The 20,716-nt window shown below is 43.0% G+C and overlaps 1 protein-coding gene across 1 annotated transcript in view; it reads right to left on the bottom strand.

The window, feature by feature from the left end:
• Positions 1 to 20,716, bottom strand: part of ssh2a (slingshot protein phosphatase 2a) — a 109,425-nt gene that overhangs the window by 81,382 nt on the left and 7,327 nt on the right. The gene's annotated exons all lie outside the window — the stretch shown is intronic.

Below are 20,716 nucleotides of genomic sequence, written 5' to 3'. Positions count from 1 at the left end.
TAAAATGTGGATTCCGGGTTTCCCCCCCCCCATGCATTTCCATTGAGTCCAATCCAATGGGTGCATTACCATCCGGGAGACGATAGGGGGCGGTATTTTCCCTGTTCGAGCTCATAGACAGTCCCAATGATAACATGAGGCATGAGGTTGCCTCTGCCAACGGTATGTGTATGTGTGAGTGAATGGGTAAATGTGAGGCATAAGTTGTTAAGCACTTTGGATAAAAGCGCTATATAAATAAATGCAGCCATTTAACATTTTAGCCAGAGGCTAATTTCTACCTGTAGTCATGTATGTGACAAATAAAACTATTGAATCTTGAATCTAGTCCCTTGCAGGTTGATGTTAACAGATCAGACACATTACAAATATACACAAACTGCATAATCACAAGAACAGGCAACAGTACATGTACAAGTTACAAAACTACACATACTTCACAACCATAGAAAAATATATACTTCACTACTACTGTAGCCCAGACATATTTAGCTACTCTATTCTATCTATACTCTATCACTGGCTCTAGGCTATTAGTTGGTGACAAAGCTTAGGCTAATTATAGCCTATTAAAAACACCCCATGTTGTGTCCATACAATTCACCACAGATGTGTTACTAGCATAACAAAGAACATACCCGTCATTTGAATGAAGTACCTTATTCAGACTAAGCAAACATGCGAGTGGCCTTAAAACGTAGCAGCTCTTTGTTACGTATCAAAACTGAGCTGCACCGTGCTGCTTATCATAGGGCAGCTTCATGTTTTGGCTGCTTATCAGTGCAGACTGGTTAATGATAGGGCGTCTGAATGGGAAACAGCAGAGGCCTATCAAACCCTGCTGTTATACAACACACTTCATCTCAGTGTTTACAAACTTTGCAAGCCTATTGTTCTGTAATCTGCATAGTGCCTGTGTGTGTGTGTGTGTGCGTGCGTGCATGTGTGTGTGTGTGTGTGTGTGTGTGTGTGTGTGTGTGTGTGTGTGTGTGTGTGTGTGTGTGTGTGTGTGTGTGTGTGTGTGTGTGTGTGTGTGTGTGTGTACTGTGTTCTGTGTTTGTGTTTGGGCAGGCATATGGTTATGCATGAAATAAAGCCAGACTCATCATTAAGCCAACTGTAATTTGCTAGAACCACCCTTTGAGGATGTACTGTACAAACTTGCCAGTCCCTTTGATTTATGATTTATGTACAGAGAGGTGAAACAGGCCTAAACACAACAAGTCGAATTCTAATCAATACTTTTCTCTTTAGTGGGTATTCTGCGTTGAGCCCTCACCAGTCTGGTTTCAGGACTAACCATAACACCATCTCTGCAACATCTTTCATTTTAGATTATATTGTGAATGCTGTGGATAAAAATAAGCATTATATGTTTTTAAATCTTAATATTTTTTGAGCATATTTGTTTGAACAAATGGTAATATTTGTGTTTTGATTGTCTGACTATCCTTGTTTGTGTTATTGTTGTTTTCTTTCTGCCTATTGTAATCCTGGCATCATTGAAAATGAGGGACCACCAATGGTTTTATAGAATGGAATAAAGGTTAAAGGAAATGAAAAATCCGTATCAAATATGGGAAGACCAGCGTATTCAATGGCAAGATGAATCGTGCAGTAAGAAACATAATGTACTAAATATAACAACAACAACAACATCTGTTTTAGTAGGGTTGTCTAATGACCTGAGGCTGGAGCACGGTCTCCTCTTCCTCATTGTCCTTCTGGCCACAGTAGTAAGCACAAGGTAACGTTATGCCTGGAAAGTCACTTAGCTTCATAGCACTTACAAGACCTTGGACAGAGGACAACTGACGCAAAACATGTACAATACAGAGAGGGTGTGTGTAGTGGGGGACGTGTGTTGTGAGAGAACACATCTCTTCCTCTGTTCTCTTCGGTTCTTTCCTTCCATGTCTATGCAGCTAAAGTAAACAATACCAATCCATGTATGACCATTTTTTTTTCTTTTTTTTCCCTCTCCCACCTGCAAAATCTTGCGCCTCCAATGCAACGAACATCATACGCCTCATTAACTCTGCCTCTCTTTGTTAACTACAACAAGCAATGCCGTTTGTTATTTAAGATGAGATCGGACTCGGCACTGACAGATTTGTGTTCATTGTGCTGCTTTTATGAAGCCTCAAATGATGGCTTACAATATTTCATAAAAGCAAAGTGTTTCGTTTGTCTAAGATTTAAAAAGGTTTAAACTTTACAGCACTGACAATTCTCTATAGTATTTTTTATAGTGTCCCGACCCATATAAAAACATGTCTTAATAAAAGATTAAGTTGAATTCTGCCTTTGTCTCTATTAACTACATATAAATATATTTATATAATTGTTTGCTTTATAGACGAAGGTTGCAACATAATTATGTAATGTAATGTTGTTGGCTGTGTAACGGAGAGCAGCCACCCAGGCAGCGCAGCTCCAGACTCATTATTCATTTAATTAATTAATCCAATCCAATCCACTTTATTTATAGAGCACATTTAAAAACAACAAAGTTGACCAAAGTGCTGTACAAGTCCCACAACATAAGATAAAAAAAAAAGAAAAAGAAAATATTATAATTATAATTATAAATTTTTTTTATCTCGAAGCTTCGAATTAAAATCGAATCTCGGCCCCGAAGCTTCGACGGCCAAAAAAAGCTTTGAAGGTCAGCCCTAATGACAAATGTACCAGGGTTGTCTCTGCCTAATACACTTAGGCAGCCAACCAAGCTGTGTTGTTTCTGACCATTTAAGAGCAACATTTCAGCACATACGATATTTTTTTTATATTTTCCTTAAACAAGCCTTCTGAATGTGTGTCTGTGTTCGGGGCTATGAGTATGTGTATTCATTCACTAGCATTATATAAACTATATAAACTGACAATAGAGTCATATTCCTTGTTCTTCTGAAGTTCCGTACTTTCCTTGCATTGGATCCTTGAATGGGTTATATAAGTCAGTTGTTCACTCCCTGATGTATACACAGGCCTACAGTATAGCTGATGCAAGGCACAATGACACTAGACTCAGTGCAGCAGGATGTACAGTAGTAGGCCTTCCATTGTGTATGTCAATGTTATATCTACTCTACAACAACCCAGACTAGGTGTAGAGGATCTAGAAATAACAGAGTATTCTTATTAGGCTTGTTCATTCTCAGGTATATTATGAAATACATATTTTTTTATCTACTTTTTCTCCCCATTTTTCTATTTTTCTCCCATCCCAATTTCGTATTATCCAATTCTTCCCTCCCCTGTCTCGAACGTTGTTAGACCATGCCTCCCACTGGTCGGCTGCAATGTGGACGAAGCGTTGCATCACGTGTCCCCTCCGGTACACGAGGAGGCAGCCGTCGCATCTTTTCACCTGCACAGCGCGATCTCTCAGTGGCGAGGAGTAATGCGTGGGAGGCTCACGCTGCCCCCGATACTTCCTGATTCTGCTGTACAGGCGCACCAACCGACCTGTAGGAGTCGCTGTCCACAACGTCCGATCCCCACTCACCGGCTTTCCCACCCCCTAATACTGCCAATTGTATTAGTATGAACGACCAGCCAAGCCGGAAGCAATCTCCTGCGTTAGTGGCGAGCGCCTTGCCCACTGCGCCACTTAGCCGCCGTATATTATGAAATATTAAATGAAAACTTAGGGCAGTTTCCTATGTCCCCAGAGTTGATGAGATCCGTTATGGGATCGACACGTTGTAACCTTTTTCATTCTGGGAGCAATTTATTTACAATTAGGGGTGTAACGGTACACAAAAACCACGGTACGGTACGTACCTCGGTTTTGAAGTCAAGGTTCGGTACGGGTTTTCGGTACAGTGGGTGAACGTTTGGCTTTCCATGTTCCACTCAGGGGTGATGTACTGTAGTGTGCAGTAACTAATTGTACTTGTAGGGCTGTCAATGAATATTCTATATTGAAATTAACTCATTCAGTGCCGGGGATTAGCCATTGCCCTGTGGTCGCATTGCCACACGTTAAAATATAGGACTGAGTCCCCTTGTTTGTAGAGCTATAACTATATTCTATATTATAGCTATGGATACAATACTATGGCCCATTTGACATCACCTATCTATCGTTCAATATGTGAGAACGAATAATCTTTTCCATCCATACGTTCCCGTGTTATACCGTGGTGAATATAAGTATGGTTTTAGAGCGGTCAGGTGAAGTTAAAGTCCTATACGTCGATTCCACTATAGACATGCCATGTCTTGCCTGTATACGCTATTATCCCAAAATCAAATCTATATCATAGCTATTATGTTCCATCATGAATGCATGAAAGGGGGGGGGGGGGGGTCGTTTCTGATTATTTGATTGTCAGTAACGGCATTCGCATTGAACACTAAAAACGGTTATCAGCTCGATCGGTATGAAAGCATTGCAGGATCAAGCTAAAACTGGTATATCCAATGTCCATTTTGTCTATGGCATAATTCACCACAACATATGGATCGGAGATATTTGACGTGCTTCGATGGAACCGGCAGAACGACTGCCCTTGCCCGACAAGGAAACATGAAACCGGAGACCTGGGGCCGTCCCACAGAGAAAGATACAAGGGTAGAAAGGGTGCTCGATACCGCCGTCTAGCGTGATGCGGCCGGTATTGCACTTTTACATTCTCATGAGGATTCCCCATGTTAACCCCGAGTCTGTGAGCCTGTAATAAATAGAAATATCGAATAAAAGAAATAATGATAAAATAACGAGTATACTCGTTGTTGGCATTCAACGATTGGCGCCCAATAACGAGTATACTCGTCGTTGGCGGGGAATGAGTTAATAATCGACTCGTAAAAAAAGTAAGTTTAAAAGTAATAATAATTATATTAGATTGTGAAAAAAACAGCCCCCGGTGGGCGGTCGTTAGTGGTTAACATACCGTTGTATTCGTTCGGTACACTACACAGCCGATCGGTACGGTACGGTACACACTGAAACCTTTACACCCCTACTTACAATACAAGAGTTTTCTTTTTGTCGTGATCTTTTGACTCAGCACCAACCAGGATGTGCGTATAAATCTACTCAGCAATATTATGAAATATAGTAGTTTGCCCAGAACAGGCGACTAACCATATGGCAAAGGACAATGTTGGTAGAAGTAAATGACTACCGTATATAATAAGTAGTGATGTGTGAGATGCGGACAGCACTGGCCCCCAACAGTTGATTACATAACAGAAGAAAATGTATGAACATACAGGAACCACACCTGCACTCCTCTGGTTACGTTGCACCAGACATCGCCTCACCGTCCTCCCAGCTGCATCACGAGGCAGTTACCAGCACCACTGAACACGTACACACACACAAGTCATGTGGTTCTGCTTAAAGACCTCAAACAGACCGATACCCAGTAATGTGGTATTCGTCTGTGGTCTGGTAACATGAGATGGTGTTGTTGTACTGTTTGGCGCAACTAGACGAAGGAGTTGCACAACCGTCTTCCTCTCCTCCTCCTCCCCCTCCTCCTCTTCCTTCTCTCTCTCTCTCTCTCTCTCTCTCTCTCTCTCTCTCTCTCTCTCTCTCTCTCTCTCTTACCCTCTGCCCCTTCTCTCTAAATTATGAGTAGAAACTTGCCAAAAGCAGGCAGGACACTGATATTTCGGCTCTGTCTGTCTGAGTCCCCCCTGCATTGGCCCTACCATCCTGCTTCCCTCCCAGCCTTGAGCATGAGGCCAAACTGGAGTTGGGCTTCTGCTCACACACTGTACTGTATTACAAAAGGACATATAAGGGATCTAACCTATGTTTCTACCATTAGGATAACACACCTACTATAGTCTCTAGTATGATCTACATACTGCACAGAGTGCAGGATAATACACCTACTATAGTCTCTAGTATGATCTACATACTGCACAGAGTGCAGGATAACACACCTACTATAGTCTCTAGTGTGATCTACATACTGCACAGAGTGCAGGATAACACACCTACTATAGTCTCTAGTATGATCTACATACTGCACAGAGTGCAGGATAACACACCTACTATAGTCTCTAGTATGATCTACATACTGCACAGAGTGCAGGATAACACACCTACTATAGTCTCTAGTATGATCTACATACTGCACAGAGTGCAGGATAACACACCTACTATAGTCTCTAGTATGATCTACATACTGCACAGAGTGCAGGATAACACACCTACTATAGTCTCTAGTATGATCTACATACTGCACAGAGTGCAGGATAACACACCTACTATAGTCTCTAGTGTGATCTACATACTGCACAGAGTGCAGGATAACACACCTACTATAGTCTCTAGTATGATCTACATACTGCACAGAGTGCAGGATAATACACCTACTATAGTCTCTAGTGTGATCTACATACTGCAGAGAGTGCAGGATAACACACCTACTATAGTCTCTAGTATGATCTACATACTGCACAGAGTGCAGGATAACACACCTACTATAGTCTCTAGTGTGATCTACATACTGCACAGAGTGCAGGATAACACACCTACTATAGTCTCTAGTGTGATCTACATACTGCACAGAGTGCAGGATAACACACCTACTATAGTCTCTAGTATGATCTACATACTGCACAGAGTGCAGGATAACACACCTACTATAGTCTAGTGTGATCTACATACTGCACAGAGTGCAGGATAACACACCTACTATAGTCTAGTGTGATCTACATACTGCACAGAGTGCAGGATAACACACCTACTATAGTCTCTAGTGTGATCTACATACTGCACAGAGTGCAGGATAACACACCTACTATAGTCTCTAGTGTGATCTACATACTGCACAGAGTGCAGGATAACACACCTACTATAGTCTAGTATGATCTACATACTGCACAGAGTGCAGGATAACACACCTACTATAGTCTCTAGTATGATCTACATACTGCACAGAGTGCAGGATAACACACCTACTATAGTCTAGTATGATCTACATACTGCACAGAGTGCAGGATAATACACCTACTATAGTCTCTAGTATGATCTACATACTGCACAGAGTGCAGGATAATACACCTACTATAGTCTCTAGTATGATCTACATACTGCACAGAGTGCAGGATAACACACCTACTATAGTCTCTAGTATGATCTACATACTGCACAGAGTGCAGGATAACACACCTACTATAGTCTCTAGTGTGATCTACATACTGCACAGAGTGCAGGATAACACACCTACTATAGTCTCTAGTATGATCTACATACTGCACAGAGTGCAGGATAATACACCTACTATAGTCTCTAGTATGATCTACATACTGCACAGAGTGCAGGATAACACACCTACTATAGTCTCTAGTATGATCTACATACTGCACAGAGTGCAGGATAACACACCTACTATAGTCTCTAGTGTGATCTACATACTGCACAGAGTGCAGGATAACACACCTACTATAGTCTCTAGTATGATCTACATACTGCACAGAGTGCAGGATAACACACCTACTATAGTCTAGTATGATCTACATACTGCACAGAGTGCAGGATAACACACCTACTATAGTCTAGTATGATCTACATACTGCACAGAGTGCAGGATAACACACCTACTATAGTCTCTAGTATGATCTACATACTGCACAGAGTGCAGGATAACACACCTACTATAGTCTCTAGTGTGATCTACATACTGCACAGGGTGCAGGATAACACACCTACTATAGTCTCTAGTATGATCTACATACTGCACAGAGTGCAGGATAACACACCTACTATAGTCTCTAGTATGATCTACATACTGCACAGAGTGCAGGATAACACACCTACTATAGTCTCTAGTATGATCTACATACTGCACAGAGTGCAGGATAACACACCTACTATAGTCTCTAGTATGATCTACATACTGCACAGAGTGCAGGATAACACACCTACTATAGTCTCTAGTATGATCTACATACTGCACAGAGTGCAGGATAACACACCTACTATAGTCTCTAGTATGATCTACATACTGCACAGAGTGCAGGATAACACACCTACTATAGTCTAGTATGATCTACATACTGCACAGAGTGCAGGATAACACACCTACTATAGTCTCTAGTGTGATCTACATACTGCACAGAGTGCAGGATAACACACCTACTATAGTCTCTAGTATGATCTACATACTGCACAGAGTGCAGGATAATACACCTACTATAGTCTCTAGTATGATCTACATACTGCACAGAGTGCAGGATAACACACCTACTATAGTCTAGTATGATCTACATACTGCACAGAGTGCAGGATAATACACCTACTATAGTCTCTAGTATGATCTACATACTGCACAGAGTGCAGGATAACACACCTACTATAGTCTAGTATGATCTACATACTGCACAGAGTGCAGGATAACACACCTACTATAGTCTCTAGTGTGATCTACATACTGCACAGAGTGCAGGATAACACACCTACTATAGTCTCTAGTATGATCTACATACTGCACAGAGTGCAGGATAACACACCTACTATAGTCTCTAGTATGATCTACATACTGCACAGAGTGCAGGATAACACACCTACTATAGTCTCTAGTGTGATCTACATACTGCACAGAGTGCAGGATAACACACCTACTATAGTCTCTAGTATGATCTACATACTGCACAGAGTGCAGGATAACACACCTACTATAGTCTCTAGTATGATCTACATACTGCACAGAGTGCAGGATAACACACCTACTATAGTCTCTAGTGTGATCTACATACTGCACAGAGTGCAGGATAATACACCTACTATAGTCTCTAGTATGATCTACATACTGCACAGAGTGCAGGATAACACACCTACTATAGTCTCTAGTATGATCTACATACTGCACAGAGTGCAGGATAACACACCTACTATAGTCTCTAGTATGATCTACATACTGCACAGAGTGCAGGATAACACACCTACTATAGTCTAGTATGATCTACATACTGCACAGAGTGCAGGATAATACACCTACTATAGTCTCTAGTATGATCTACATACTGCACAGAGTGCAGGATAATACACCTACTATAGTCTCTAGTATGATCTACATACTGCACAGAGTGCAGGATAACACACCTACTATAGTCTCTAGTATGATCTACATACTGCACAGAGTGCAGGATAACACACCTACTATAGTCTCTAGTGTGATCTACATACTGCACAGAGTGCAGGATAACACACCTACTATAGTCTCTAGTATGATCTACATACTGCACAGAGTGCAGGATAACACACCTACTATAGTCTCTAGTATGATCTACATACTGCACAGAGTGCAGGATAACACACCTACTATAGTCTCTAGTATGATCTACATACTGCACAGAGTGCAGGATAACACACCTACTATAGTCTCTAGTGTGATCTACATACTGCACAGGGTGCAGGATAACACACCTACTATAGTCTCTAGTATGATCTACATACTGCACAGAGTGCAGGATAATACACCTACTATAGTCTCTAGTATGATCTACATACTGCACAGAGTGCAGGATAACACACCTACTATAGTCTCTAGTATGATCTACATACTGCACAGAGTGCAGGATAACACACCTACTATAGTCTCTAGTATGATCTACATACTGCACAGAGTGCAGGATAACACACCTACTATAGTCTCTAGTATGATCTACATACTGCACAGAGTGCAGGATAACACACCTACTATAGTCTCTAGTATGATCTACATACTGCACAGAGTGCAGGATAACACACCTACTATAGTCTAGTATGATCTACATACTGCACAGAGTGCAGGATAACACACCTACTATAGTCTCTAGTGTGATCTACATACTGCACAGAGTGCAGGATAACACACCTACTATAGTCTCTAGTATGATCTACATACTGCACAGAGTGCAGGATAACACACCTACTATAGTCTCTAGTATGATCTACATACTGCACAGAGTGCAGGATAACACACCTACTATAGTCTCTAGTGTGATCTACATACTGCACAGAGTGCAGGATAACACACCTACTATAGTCTCTAGTATGATCTACATACTGCACAGAGTGCAGGATAACACACCTACTATAGTCTCTAGTATGATCTACATACTGCACAGAGTGCAGGATAACACACCTACTATAGTCTCTAGTGTGATCTACATACTGCACAGAGTGCAGGATAATACACCTACTATAGTCTCTAGTATGATCTACATACTGCACAGAGTGCAGGATAACACACCTACTATAGTCTAGTATGATCTACATACTGCACAGAGTGCAGGATAACACACCTACTATAGTCTCTAGTATGATCTACATACTGCACAGAGTGCAGGCTTTTCCTTAAATATTAAACATTCAGGGCAACCAACTAAAAGAAAACTAAAATAACAATAAATAAATCTGAGATTTTACAAGTTTTGTATGTATGTAGTCCTTGTATGTTTTGTTGCTTACAGATCCAGAATGGCCTTGAAAAACGTCATGTAAATGGTGCATTTATATAGCGCTTTTATCCAAAGCACTTAACATTTTTGTTCCTCACATTCACCCACCGACGGCAGAGGCGAACAAGGTGCCAACCTGCAAAGGGAGCAAAGGGGAATCGAGCGGGAATCAAACCGGGAGCCTTCCGATTACCTGATGACCACTCTACCTCCTGAGCCGCGTTATTTCTTTCCGTAGCCGCATTTTGCGGAGACGCTCTCTGATTGGCCACTGACTGACGCTCTCTGATTGGCCACTGACATGTGCGCCCAATCGCGTGACGAGCTGTGTCTTTGCCCATTTCCGGGTCTAACAGCCTGCAAACTACCTAACGCCTAGTTTATCACTGGTTAAGCTTAGGCGACTCTTTCGAAGTTGGTTAAGGTTAGAGTTTGGAATCAGGGCTGGTGTTCTATCGCCCTGCTCTAAGACAAACTCTAACCTTAACCAACTTCGAACGAGTGCCTAAGCTTAACCGGTGTAGAAACAGGCGTCACACGATTTGGTGCACATGTCACATGAAGTGGCCAATCAGAGAGCGTCTCCGCAAAATGCAGCTACGAAAGAAAATAACGCTCCTGAGCCACTATCGTTGTTGTTGTTGTGTGCTCTTTGGGGGGGAGGGTCTTTAAACACCAGCTCCCATGTGAACCACACCCAATGTAGGTCTCTCTAAAAGCCAGGGAATACACTGGGATTGTTGTATGAGTCTACTGGTAAAAACATTGATAAAGCAATCTACAGTCAATGCAATTAATATGCACTCCGGCATTAGCAATTGATAATATAAATTAACCAAACCCTCACATGTTTTAGTAACATCATTCATATACATCAACCATTTTTACTAATGTTGTACAAAGCACAACACCTGAAATGTGGATTATGGACAGATTTTGCAGTCCTGTCAGAGAACTAACTCCCTAAAAAGATCTTTACAATGTCATAACAAATTGGAATAATTTACCATAACTAATTCACTTTGCTTTGTACTCTTGCCAGTCTGTGGCCGAAACATGGCGATTCTTACCATTGATCTAGCCAGTAAATAAAGGATTTGTATCTGTTCGATGAGAAGACTCAATGACACCTTCTGAAAGCAGGTGGTCATAAAGACGTTTTGAAAATGTGAAAAATACTGTCAGAAAATAGTTATTGCAGCTAAATTACACCAACCAAAGACTAGAACAAAAGACTGGCCAAACCAAAGAGTAGTCTAGGCTACGCCACCTTTAGCTCACATATTTGCTGACCACTCAGCCCACACTTTTGATACGATAGAAGCACTTAACCTAGTAGGGGAAAGCAGAGAGGCCTATTTTAACAGCGCGATAAGACACACAAAGACAGGCCTGTTACAGGAATGCAGTAGGAGAGAAGGAAATGCTAGGGCTCTACCAGCACATAGTCCTCATAAAGCTGTCTGAGCTTTGTTTTGGCCTGAATGACAGCAGCACTTTGTCTTCAAGTACTTGTCAATGGCCACTTGCATCTATTGTGTCGGTTGCTACTTCTTTCTGTGGGAACCTACTTCCTGGTGTGAGTGCTCAGTGTTCAAAGAGCAGGTGTAGGAAGCGAGGAGACAGGTGCCTAAAGAGAGAGAGGAAAGAGAGGCATGTCTCAACATGCACTGCTGCTGCTGTACCTCCTCCCTGCTGCCCCTCCCGTGTGCAGTGGTGGTGCACAGTGCACACTTGTCATTTGCTCCCTGATTAACCTGCTCTTCCGGTGTGGATCTGGGTCATGTGCAGGACTCCAGAGGACCATAGCCTGTATACTAAAACACTGCAGGTAGCGGCTTGTACCACCAATGATTTGGAAGGATTCAGAACTAGGCTGTTGTGTTCCAAAGCACAGACGCTCAAACATTTCCCTTTAGGCATCCATATTTTAAAATGTTTATCTTGATCCAAACTGATTTTGTGGACCACTGTTTGCAGAACATTTTACAAAATGTGTCTGTTTTTTAGCCTACAAACTTGAGACCTCCGCCAAGGCTCAACAATCTCCCCAATTTTCCGTAACTTTTTGTGAATGTATGACTACCAGGTCAGAAAATATGCTCATTTGAATATTGACCTAATGGTGCACTAGAGTAAAGGTCATCGGGTCACCAAAATAGGTTTCTTCCTCTTGGGGTCATGTATACCTGATGTATGCCTGATGGTTGCGCTAGAGCAGGGGTCTCAAACTCGCGGCCCGCGGGCCAATTGCGGCCCGCTGGATGATATTTTGCGGCCCCCTACTTGACATCAAAGTTTAGTGTTAGTGCGGCCCGCGCGCAACTTTTTGCTGCGTCGTTGTGCGAGTTGGATGTTTTATTTATTTTATCACTTGTAGGCTACCATAGCGCAGGGCCGCAGGCTCATGACAGCAACTTGGTTGAAACGTGATTCCGGAGTGATAGCAAGTGGAAGGAAAATATATCCAGTGCGTATGGCAGGCATCCTCGAAATTCTCCGCTGTCTCCTCTGCAAGCAGTGCTATGCCTGTCTGTGTCTGTCTGGCTACTCTGGTCCAATCACATTCAGCGTCCCGTCAGCGTTTCTCCCCCCCCTCACCCACAGTCTGCGAATCAGAGCAGAGTAAGGCGTGTCTTCACGGAATGCGTGTTGTCTTTCAACGGGTCCGAGTCAGAGCGAGAGTTGAAAGCGCATCTACTGGTAGTCTAATCTGCAGGTACTGTAGCTAGTAACCTCGTTCCCAGTTTTATCCCCCTGAGATAAATGTAGTTTGGCCAGCAGGCAGTTAGTAGAAAAATATGGCATGCTCAAAGATGGCCAGTAAAAGAAAAGTCGACAGTGACAATCACTGCAATTCAAAGGTGAATGGACTGAAAAATATGCGTGCATCCTCCCAGCACCAAACCAATGTGCCTAATATGCTCTTGTGAAGTGGCAATTTGAAACGCCACTACGAAACAAAACACAGTTATTTTGATGCAGCCTTTCCTCAAAATTCAGTGCTAAGAACCACAAAAATAAATTTAATGAAATCATATCAAGCTGCAAGCAGAATTATTGTTAAAGCTATGTCACAACGAGAAAAAGCAACCAAGTCCTCACTCAGTGGCATGGGTGTTGGCTAAACACAAGAAGCCATTCTCTGATGCATAAATAATAAAATAATGTATGACTGAAGTGATGGAGACCATGTTTGAAGGCAAACAAAAGCAAATCCTCCTCAGATAGCACCGCAACCAGAATAACTGAAATACTGGCTGATGATTTGATTAAACAGCTTTGTGATAGAATAAAAAAAAATGCACAGTGCATTTCCATAGCTGTGGATGAGTCCACTGACACCACTGAGAATGCTCAGTTGCTGGTGTTTGTGAGGTTTTAGTGAGTTTGTGAGAAGATTGGATCAGTTGTACTTTTTTTGGAATACTTTAAACCCTTTTTTTGTGGAATATTTGATGCGGCCCAGCCTCACCCAGACTCTACCTCCAGCGGCCCCAAGGTAAATTGAGTTTGAGACCCCTGCGCTAGAGGAAAGGTCAGGGGGCCACTGAAATCAATATGTGTCTTCTGTTCAGGTTCATGAATCTTCACAGCAAATGTTATGGCAATCTGGCCATTACTTTTCAAGATATCTTGTTAACAGGCAGACAGAGAGACAAACAAAAGGCGAAAACATAACCTTTTTGTGGAGGTAATTACACATTTTCAGTCAAAGACTTTCAGCTGCTGAAGCTAGCAATTACTTTCTCTAGGATTTAGTCATCATCCCACAACCCAACTTTGGGCCCTGTCCCAGAATTTGAAAAACATGGTTCTGAAATAATAGCCTACTGCATGGGAACTTAAACAAATACAGACACAGCCAATAACACAGGTACTGAAAACAATGAAATAGCCCACTACATGGCTCAGGCTCAGGGAAGGAAACAAACTTTTTCCATTAACTGACAATGTCTGGTGGATAGGAATGATTCTAACATTTTTCACCTGCCAACATGGCTGATATAGAGCAGCCCAAAATACCACCCACAGCAGTCAAAAAGCATCTGCATCTGAAGAAAACTAAAATGACTAGCAACACGGATGCCGCAAACAGAAATACCCACTGCTCAAATCTGACACCAGGGGCTGCTGTTACAGTCGGTGGACATTTGAGAGGAAGCGGCGGAGACAACGGACAGGCGAGGTCAGAGGGAGAACAAGCTGAACATTCTCCCTCCTCCTGCTCCCACTGATCAACATCCGTCCCTGGCTCCACCGCTTCTGTTGCTATAGGTACAATAGGACGGCCTTGAGTCAATCCTGAGGTGACCCGGCCACAGGGCTACTGCTTCACACAGGCCCGAGCAGCACTCATTCATCCACAAGCCAAACATAAAGGAAAGCAGAGAGAGGTTGACGCTTTGTTTCTGCTGGTTTTTCTATCACACTGTGTGTATTTGAAAATAAGAAACCCCACCATATCCCCTGTGAGCGCATTGTTGCTGTTCAACTAACTAAGCAGCCTTCCACCTTGCTATTGCTATTGATTGCACGTTGAAGAAGTAGAAGGCTTCTAGAGCACAATGCCGTCCTTAACGCTCAGAGGCAGCAGGGCATGGCAGAGAGTCGTTATTGCTCTGCAGTAATGTTACACTTGATCTGCGTGGTGCGAGGAAATCAACAGCTGTCTCTGTGTGTTTGTGTGAGTGTGTGTGTGTGTGTGTTTGAGAGAAAGTGAAATAAAGACTCCCCCCCCCCCCCCCCCGATTTGACAGCCAGATATACTAGAGGTACAACTAGTTAGATCCATATGCAGGGTGTGGAGCACACAGTTAAATTAGCTAAACTCTTATGTAACAGGCACAAAGGGTCAGGCAGCAAAGCCTTTGGCTGCACCCTCTGTGTGTGTGCGTGCGTGCGTGTGTGTGTGTGTGCACGTGCGCGCAAGAGGAATTGGCAAGACAGAGAGCTTGCATATTGAGCCAAATGACAAAATAATATCACATTCATGCTAGGCTAATGGGGGACGGTGATAGAGGCCTGTGTGTGTGTGTGTGTGTGTGTGTGTGTGTGTGTGTGTGTGTGTGTGTGTGTGTGTGTGTGTGTGTGTGTGTGTGTGTGTGTGTGTGTGTGTGTGTGTGTGTGTGTGTGTGTGTGTGTGTGTGTGTGTGTGTGTGTGTGTGTGTGTGTGTGTGTGTGTGTGTGTGTGTGTGTGTGTGTGTGTGTGTGTGTGTGTGCGTGCGTGCGTGTGCGTGCATGTGTATGTGTATGACTTCACCAGCTGCAGACCCACTGTATTACCTAACAGATAATTGGGTCCACATGTCCTGCGAGGGAGGCAGTATTTGGGGGGGGTAAACGACTCTTAGGGGTGAGGTCACTGTGTTTCAATTCAGAAAAGTGTGATAGGCCCAGAAACCTACATAGAGAATGTTCTGTGATTGTGTTGTGTTGTGCTCTGTTCCAATGGGCCAAATATCTTATCATGAGGCCTCTTGTTCTGGTCTATAACCCTACACTGTAAGCTGCAGGTCAGCTAGAGAAATGTGGGCCTTAATGGTAGAAGATGTTTGTTGGACATTTCAATATAGAAATCATACATGGATATAATAAACTATGTACTTCATTACCACTAGTTTGTCCAGCAGCCCATCCACAAAGGTAGATGTACTTTACAGGCTCATATCTCCTTAGTTACCACTAGTTTGTCCAGCAGCCCATCCACAAAGGTAGAGTTGCTTTACAGGCTCAGAAAGCACAGCTTGCTGAGCTGAAACTATTTGTTGTATAATCCTATTTTGACATTTCAACAACAGCACTTGGTGTTACTGTAATATGATTTTATATTGATAAAACGCCAAATAGCAAAGACAGGCTATTCAGCTAGACTAAACAAAGCTAGATTAGTCTAATAAAGTGCTGTCCAAAGTCCACTAAGATAAAAAATCCAGAAAGCTCACTCCATATCCAATAAAGGGGCATTGGTATCTCTACAGGGTATTACTATAATGCAGGGCTAACCGTTCCTTGGAAACCATAAATTATCTGATATGATATGATATTACGTGATGTGATGGAAACCTTAAGTACCCAACGGTACAAACACACTTTCTAAAAAATAGCTGGTGCTTGCCCAAGGGGAAGAGAAATAGGGCTGAACTTGTTCTCTTCCCAGGTGGCTGGTGACGCGTTTGTTTACATTCGTGAATAGTACCATGACCAGACATCCCCCCAAATGTCATATTTCATAATACAAAGTTTCCAAATGGACTTTTGGATTAAACCAAGTTGTATGCAGTGATGAACAGTCTTTCCCAGCAAAACACTTTAACGGCTCGGATTTTAGCATTTAATGCGAGAAGTCACCATGACAGGTTATCAAACGTCACCATGACAGGTCCTACAAGGAGAGGTGGGGTTCTCAAACGTCACCATGACAGGTCCTACAAGGAGAGGTGGGGGTTCTCAAACGTCACCATGACAGGTCCTACAAGGAGAGGTGGGGGTTCTCAAACTTCACCATGACAGGTCCTACAAGGAGAGGTGGGGTTCTCAAACTTCACCATGACAGGTCCTACAAGGAGAGGTGGGGTTCTCAAACTTCACCATGACAGGTCCTACAAGGAGAGGTGGGGTTCTCAAACTTCACCATGACAGGTCCTACAAGGAGAGGTGGGGGTTCTCAAACGTCACCATGACAGGTCCTACAAGGAGAGGTGGGGGTTCTCAAACGTCACCATGACAGGTCCTACAAGGAGAGGTGGGGTTCTCAAACGTCACCATGACAGGTCCTACAAGGAGAGGTGGGGGTTCTCAAACGTCACCATGACAGGTCCTACAAGGAGAGGTGGGGGTTCTCAAACGTCACCATGACAGGTCCTACAAGGAGAGGTGGGGTTCTCAAACGTCACCATGACAGGTCCTACAAGGAGAGGTGGGGGTTCTCAAACTTCACCATGACAGGTCCTACAAGGAGAGGTGGGGTTCTCAAACTTCACCATGACAGGAGAGGTGGGGGTTATTTTCAAAATAGTGTATCATTAGTTGTCTAGTTTGTTCACAGAGCATTTGTAACTTAGATACCATTGACCATATTCACACTGCAGCCATTTTGCTCTTATGTCATGCTCAGGTTGGGTTCCTTTAAGGAGAGCAAAATGTGATTTATGGTCAATTAAACGCTCCCAATAGGCCTACTTTAATCCTGCTGCAACCCACCTGTGAAATGGTGATTGAATGATTGATTTTATTTGACAATTTAATTAAAAACAAAACAACAGCTCTGCCAGGGCAGTGAGTGCATACATTAAACTGAAAGGTCAGGAAAACACAATAAAGCCCCAAGGCTTATTTCTATTGAGGTCCCTTTGGAGATGGTAAGAAACCAGTAACCTAGAGGAACATTTCAAATACGCAATATATTTTGTGAGTAGACCAGAGTTCCATTAGTATTAAAATAACTTTATTGTTATTTATTTGCACAAGGCAATTTAAATTGATATTCTTTGAATATCCCTCCTAGTTACACATACACACAGCCCCCCTTCATCAGAGAGGTCAGATTGCAGGGTTGCCTGCAGTGCCCCTGGTTTGGTTTGGGGGATCAGCGCCTTGCTCATGGCTCATGGGCACCTATTCATGGTAGATCAGTGGTTCCCAAACTGTGGTCCACGGACCACTGGTGGTACGCGAGGGTATTGCAGGTTGTCCGTGGAAAAAAAGCAAAATTATTTTTGAAATAATTTTTTTAACTGTTGTGTAATATAAACATGGTATTATAGTTGGTTATTCTCTCAAATTAGGCTAATCATTATGGGTAAATAGTGGTGCTTGTGCATGACGACAGTTTTACCAACACACCTGCACCTCTGCACTCGTGTAAAAGCTCCGAACACAGCCCTGGGGGGCCCCTATGTTGAGGGTGATGGATGAGGAGGTGCAGTTGCCTGCTCTCACCACCTGGGGTCTGCCAGTCAGGAAGTCCAAGACCCACTGGCAGAGGTCATAGTTCAAGCCCAGGTCCCTGAGCTCCGCAAGCTGAGCTCCGCAAGCTAAATCTATTCACTGCTGCATCCACAGGGAGGCTCTAGCTGCCAAAAAAATGCCTGCTGATCTCAAAACTGTTTTGGACGAAGCGGTAAGAACAGTCAGCTTTATGCGATGAGATGGGCAGTGATCACCGGCAACCGCTGGCTATCGAGAGGAAAGGTGCGTGCACGGCTCTACGAGTTGTGTGAGGAAGTTTGAATGTTTTTACTTGACTCAGAATTTGATCTTTCAGGCGGCTGGGTGGCGCAGCGGAGATTGCGCTCGTCACCAATGCGAGAGACTCCGGTCTCGAATCCGGGTGTCAGCATTTGCCACCGGCTTTGGCCAGCCGTCATACTAACTCGTTTGGCTGAGTTAGCGGGAGGGAAGTCGATGGGGTGGTAATCTGGCGTTGTGGACAGCGACTCCTACAGGTCAGGGCGCCTGCACAGCAAAAAAGACAGGAAGTGGTGAAGGCAGCGTGACCTCCCACGCGTTACACTTCACCAATGAGAGTCCGCGCTGTCAGGTGAAAAGAGAGCCGATGGCTGTCTCCGCATGTGTCGGAGGAAGCATGTGGTAGACCTCAGGGCTCCCTTGACCGACCAGTAGGGGGCACATGCGCACAACAACCAGGTAGGGGAGGGGGGAATTGGCATAACGGCTAAATTGGGATGGGAGGAAAAAGCACAGAAAAATCAGGCGGAGAAAAAGAGGATACAATTTTTTTTTTATCTTTCGCATAGTTTCTGTGATGCTCAGTGGCTTGCCAAATTGGCATACATGGCAGATGTTTTTAGCATTTGAATGGACTCAATCGGAGTCTTCAGGGGACGTCAGTGACACTTTTTCACATGCAAGACAAACGCGAAGCAACATCACCTGTCTCGTTAGGTAAGTGATAACGTTATCCGTTTCCACTCTCTCTCTCTCTCTCTCTCTCTCTCTCTTTCTCTCTCTCTCTTTACCAAATCCATTCTGAGACAACGGACTCAGTGTGCACTCCGCACGCCGTGCGTAACAAGAATCTCTCTCTATCTCTATATCTCTCTCTCACTCTCTCTCAAGTAGCCAAATTACACTATAAAACGAACTGGATAGTTGATTTAACTTCATTAGCTGAACTATTCTAAAATCATTAAGTCTGCTATAAGCGTAAACATGTGTGTGTGTGTGTGTGTGTGTGTGTGTGTGTGTGTGTGTGTGTGTGTGTGTGTGTGTGTGTGTGTGTGTGTGTGTGTGTGTGTGTGTGTGTGTGCACGCAAGCGGTAGAGATGGGTACCTTTCACATTTGAACCGATACGGTACCGGTACCGGTACCTGTGAATCAATACCGGTACCCAACGGTACCTTTTTTCTGTACTTTAATTTTATTTACCCACCTCAGTCGTAAAAAAAATATCCAAACTTCAAATAACTACAATTTCGACCGTTTTCGGCTTGCCATTGCTCCGACTGCTTTGTTGTTGAATCAAGTCAAATCCTAGGTAAGCATATATTGTGCGTGTGAACGTTGACATGAAAATAAAAAAGGTTAAAAAAAATGAATATTTTTTTTCAGTATCTCACTTGAATCGATACTCGGTAGTACCGACGTGTTTCGGTTCAGTACCTTAAAAGTACCGAATTCGGTACCCATCCGCCGAGCGCACGTCCCATCTCCGGTCTTTACTTTATATATATGTTTGATGTAGGGATGCTCGATATTGGCTTTTTTACCGATACCGATATACCGATATTGTCCAACTCTTAATTTCCGATACCGATATATGCAGAGTCCCCCCCCCCAAAAATGGAATAATTTCAGGTAATTAACATTACATATCTCTTGTTGTGGAATTAACACAACATTATGCATACTTTTGACAATAAATCAAATCAGAATTTGTTCTTACTTGCTTGCCTGGGTAAATAAATGTTATAGAAAAAAGATTTTTTATTTTTTATTTTTTTTAAACCAATACCGATATTTTCCGATATCACATTTTAATGCCAATATCGGCCGATAATATCGGTAGGCCGATAATATCGGACATCCCTAGTTTGATGTTTATTTATTTTTTACTGTTTGCATATGAGGTGGTCCGCAATTTTTTTTTATAACAATTAGTGGTCCGCATAAACAAAAAGTTTGGGAACCACTGTGTAGTTGATAGGCATAGATGTAATACTAGCAACCCCTTATGTTACAAGCTCACAGCTGGAATACACCCTCCTGTCTACCCTTCAACCACCAGCTCACAGCTGGAATATGCCCTCCTGTCTACCCTTCAATCACCAGCTCACAGCT

This window comes from Notolepis coatsorum, assembly GCF_963971535.1.
Source record: "Notolepis coatsorum genome assembly, chromosome: 1".
Lineage (NCBI taxonomy): Eukaryota > Metazoa > Chordata > Actinopteri > Aulopiformes > Paralepididae > Notolepis > Notolepis coatsorum.
The sequence above is the reverse complement of the archived record's forward strand: the minus strand, read 5'-3'. Positions and strand labels throughout refer to the sequence as shown.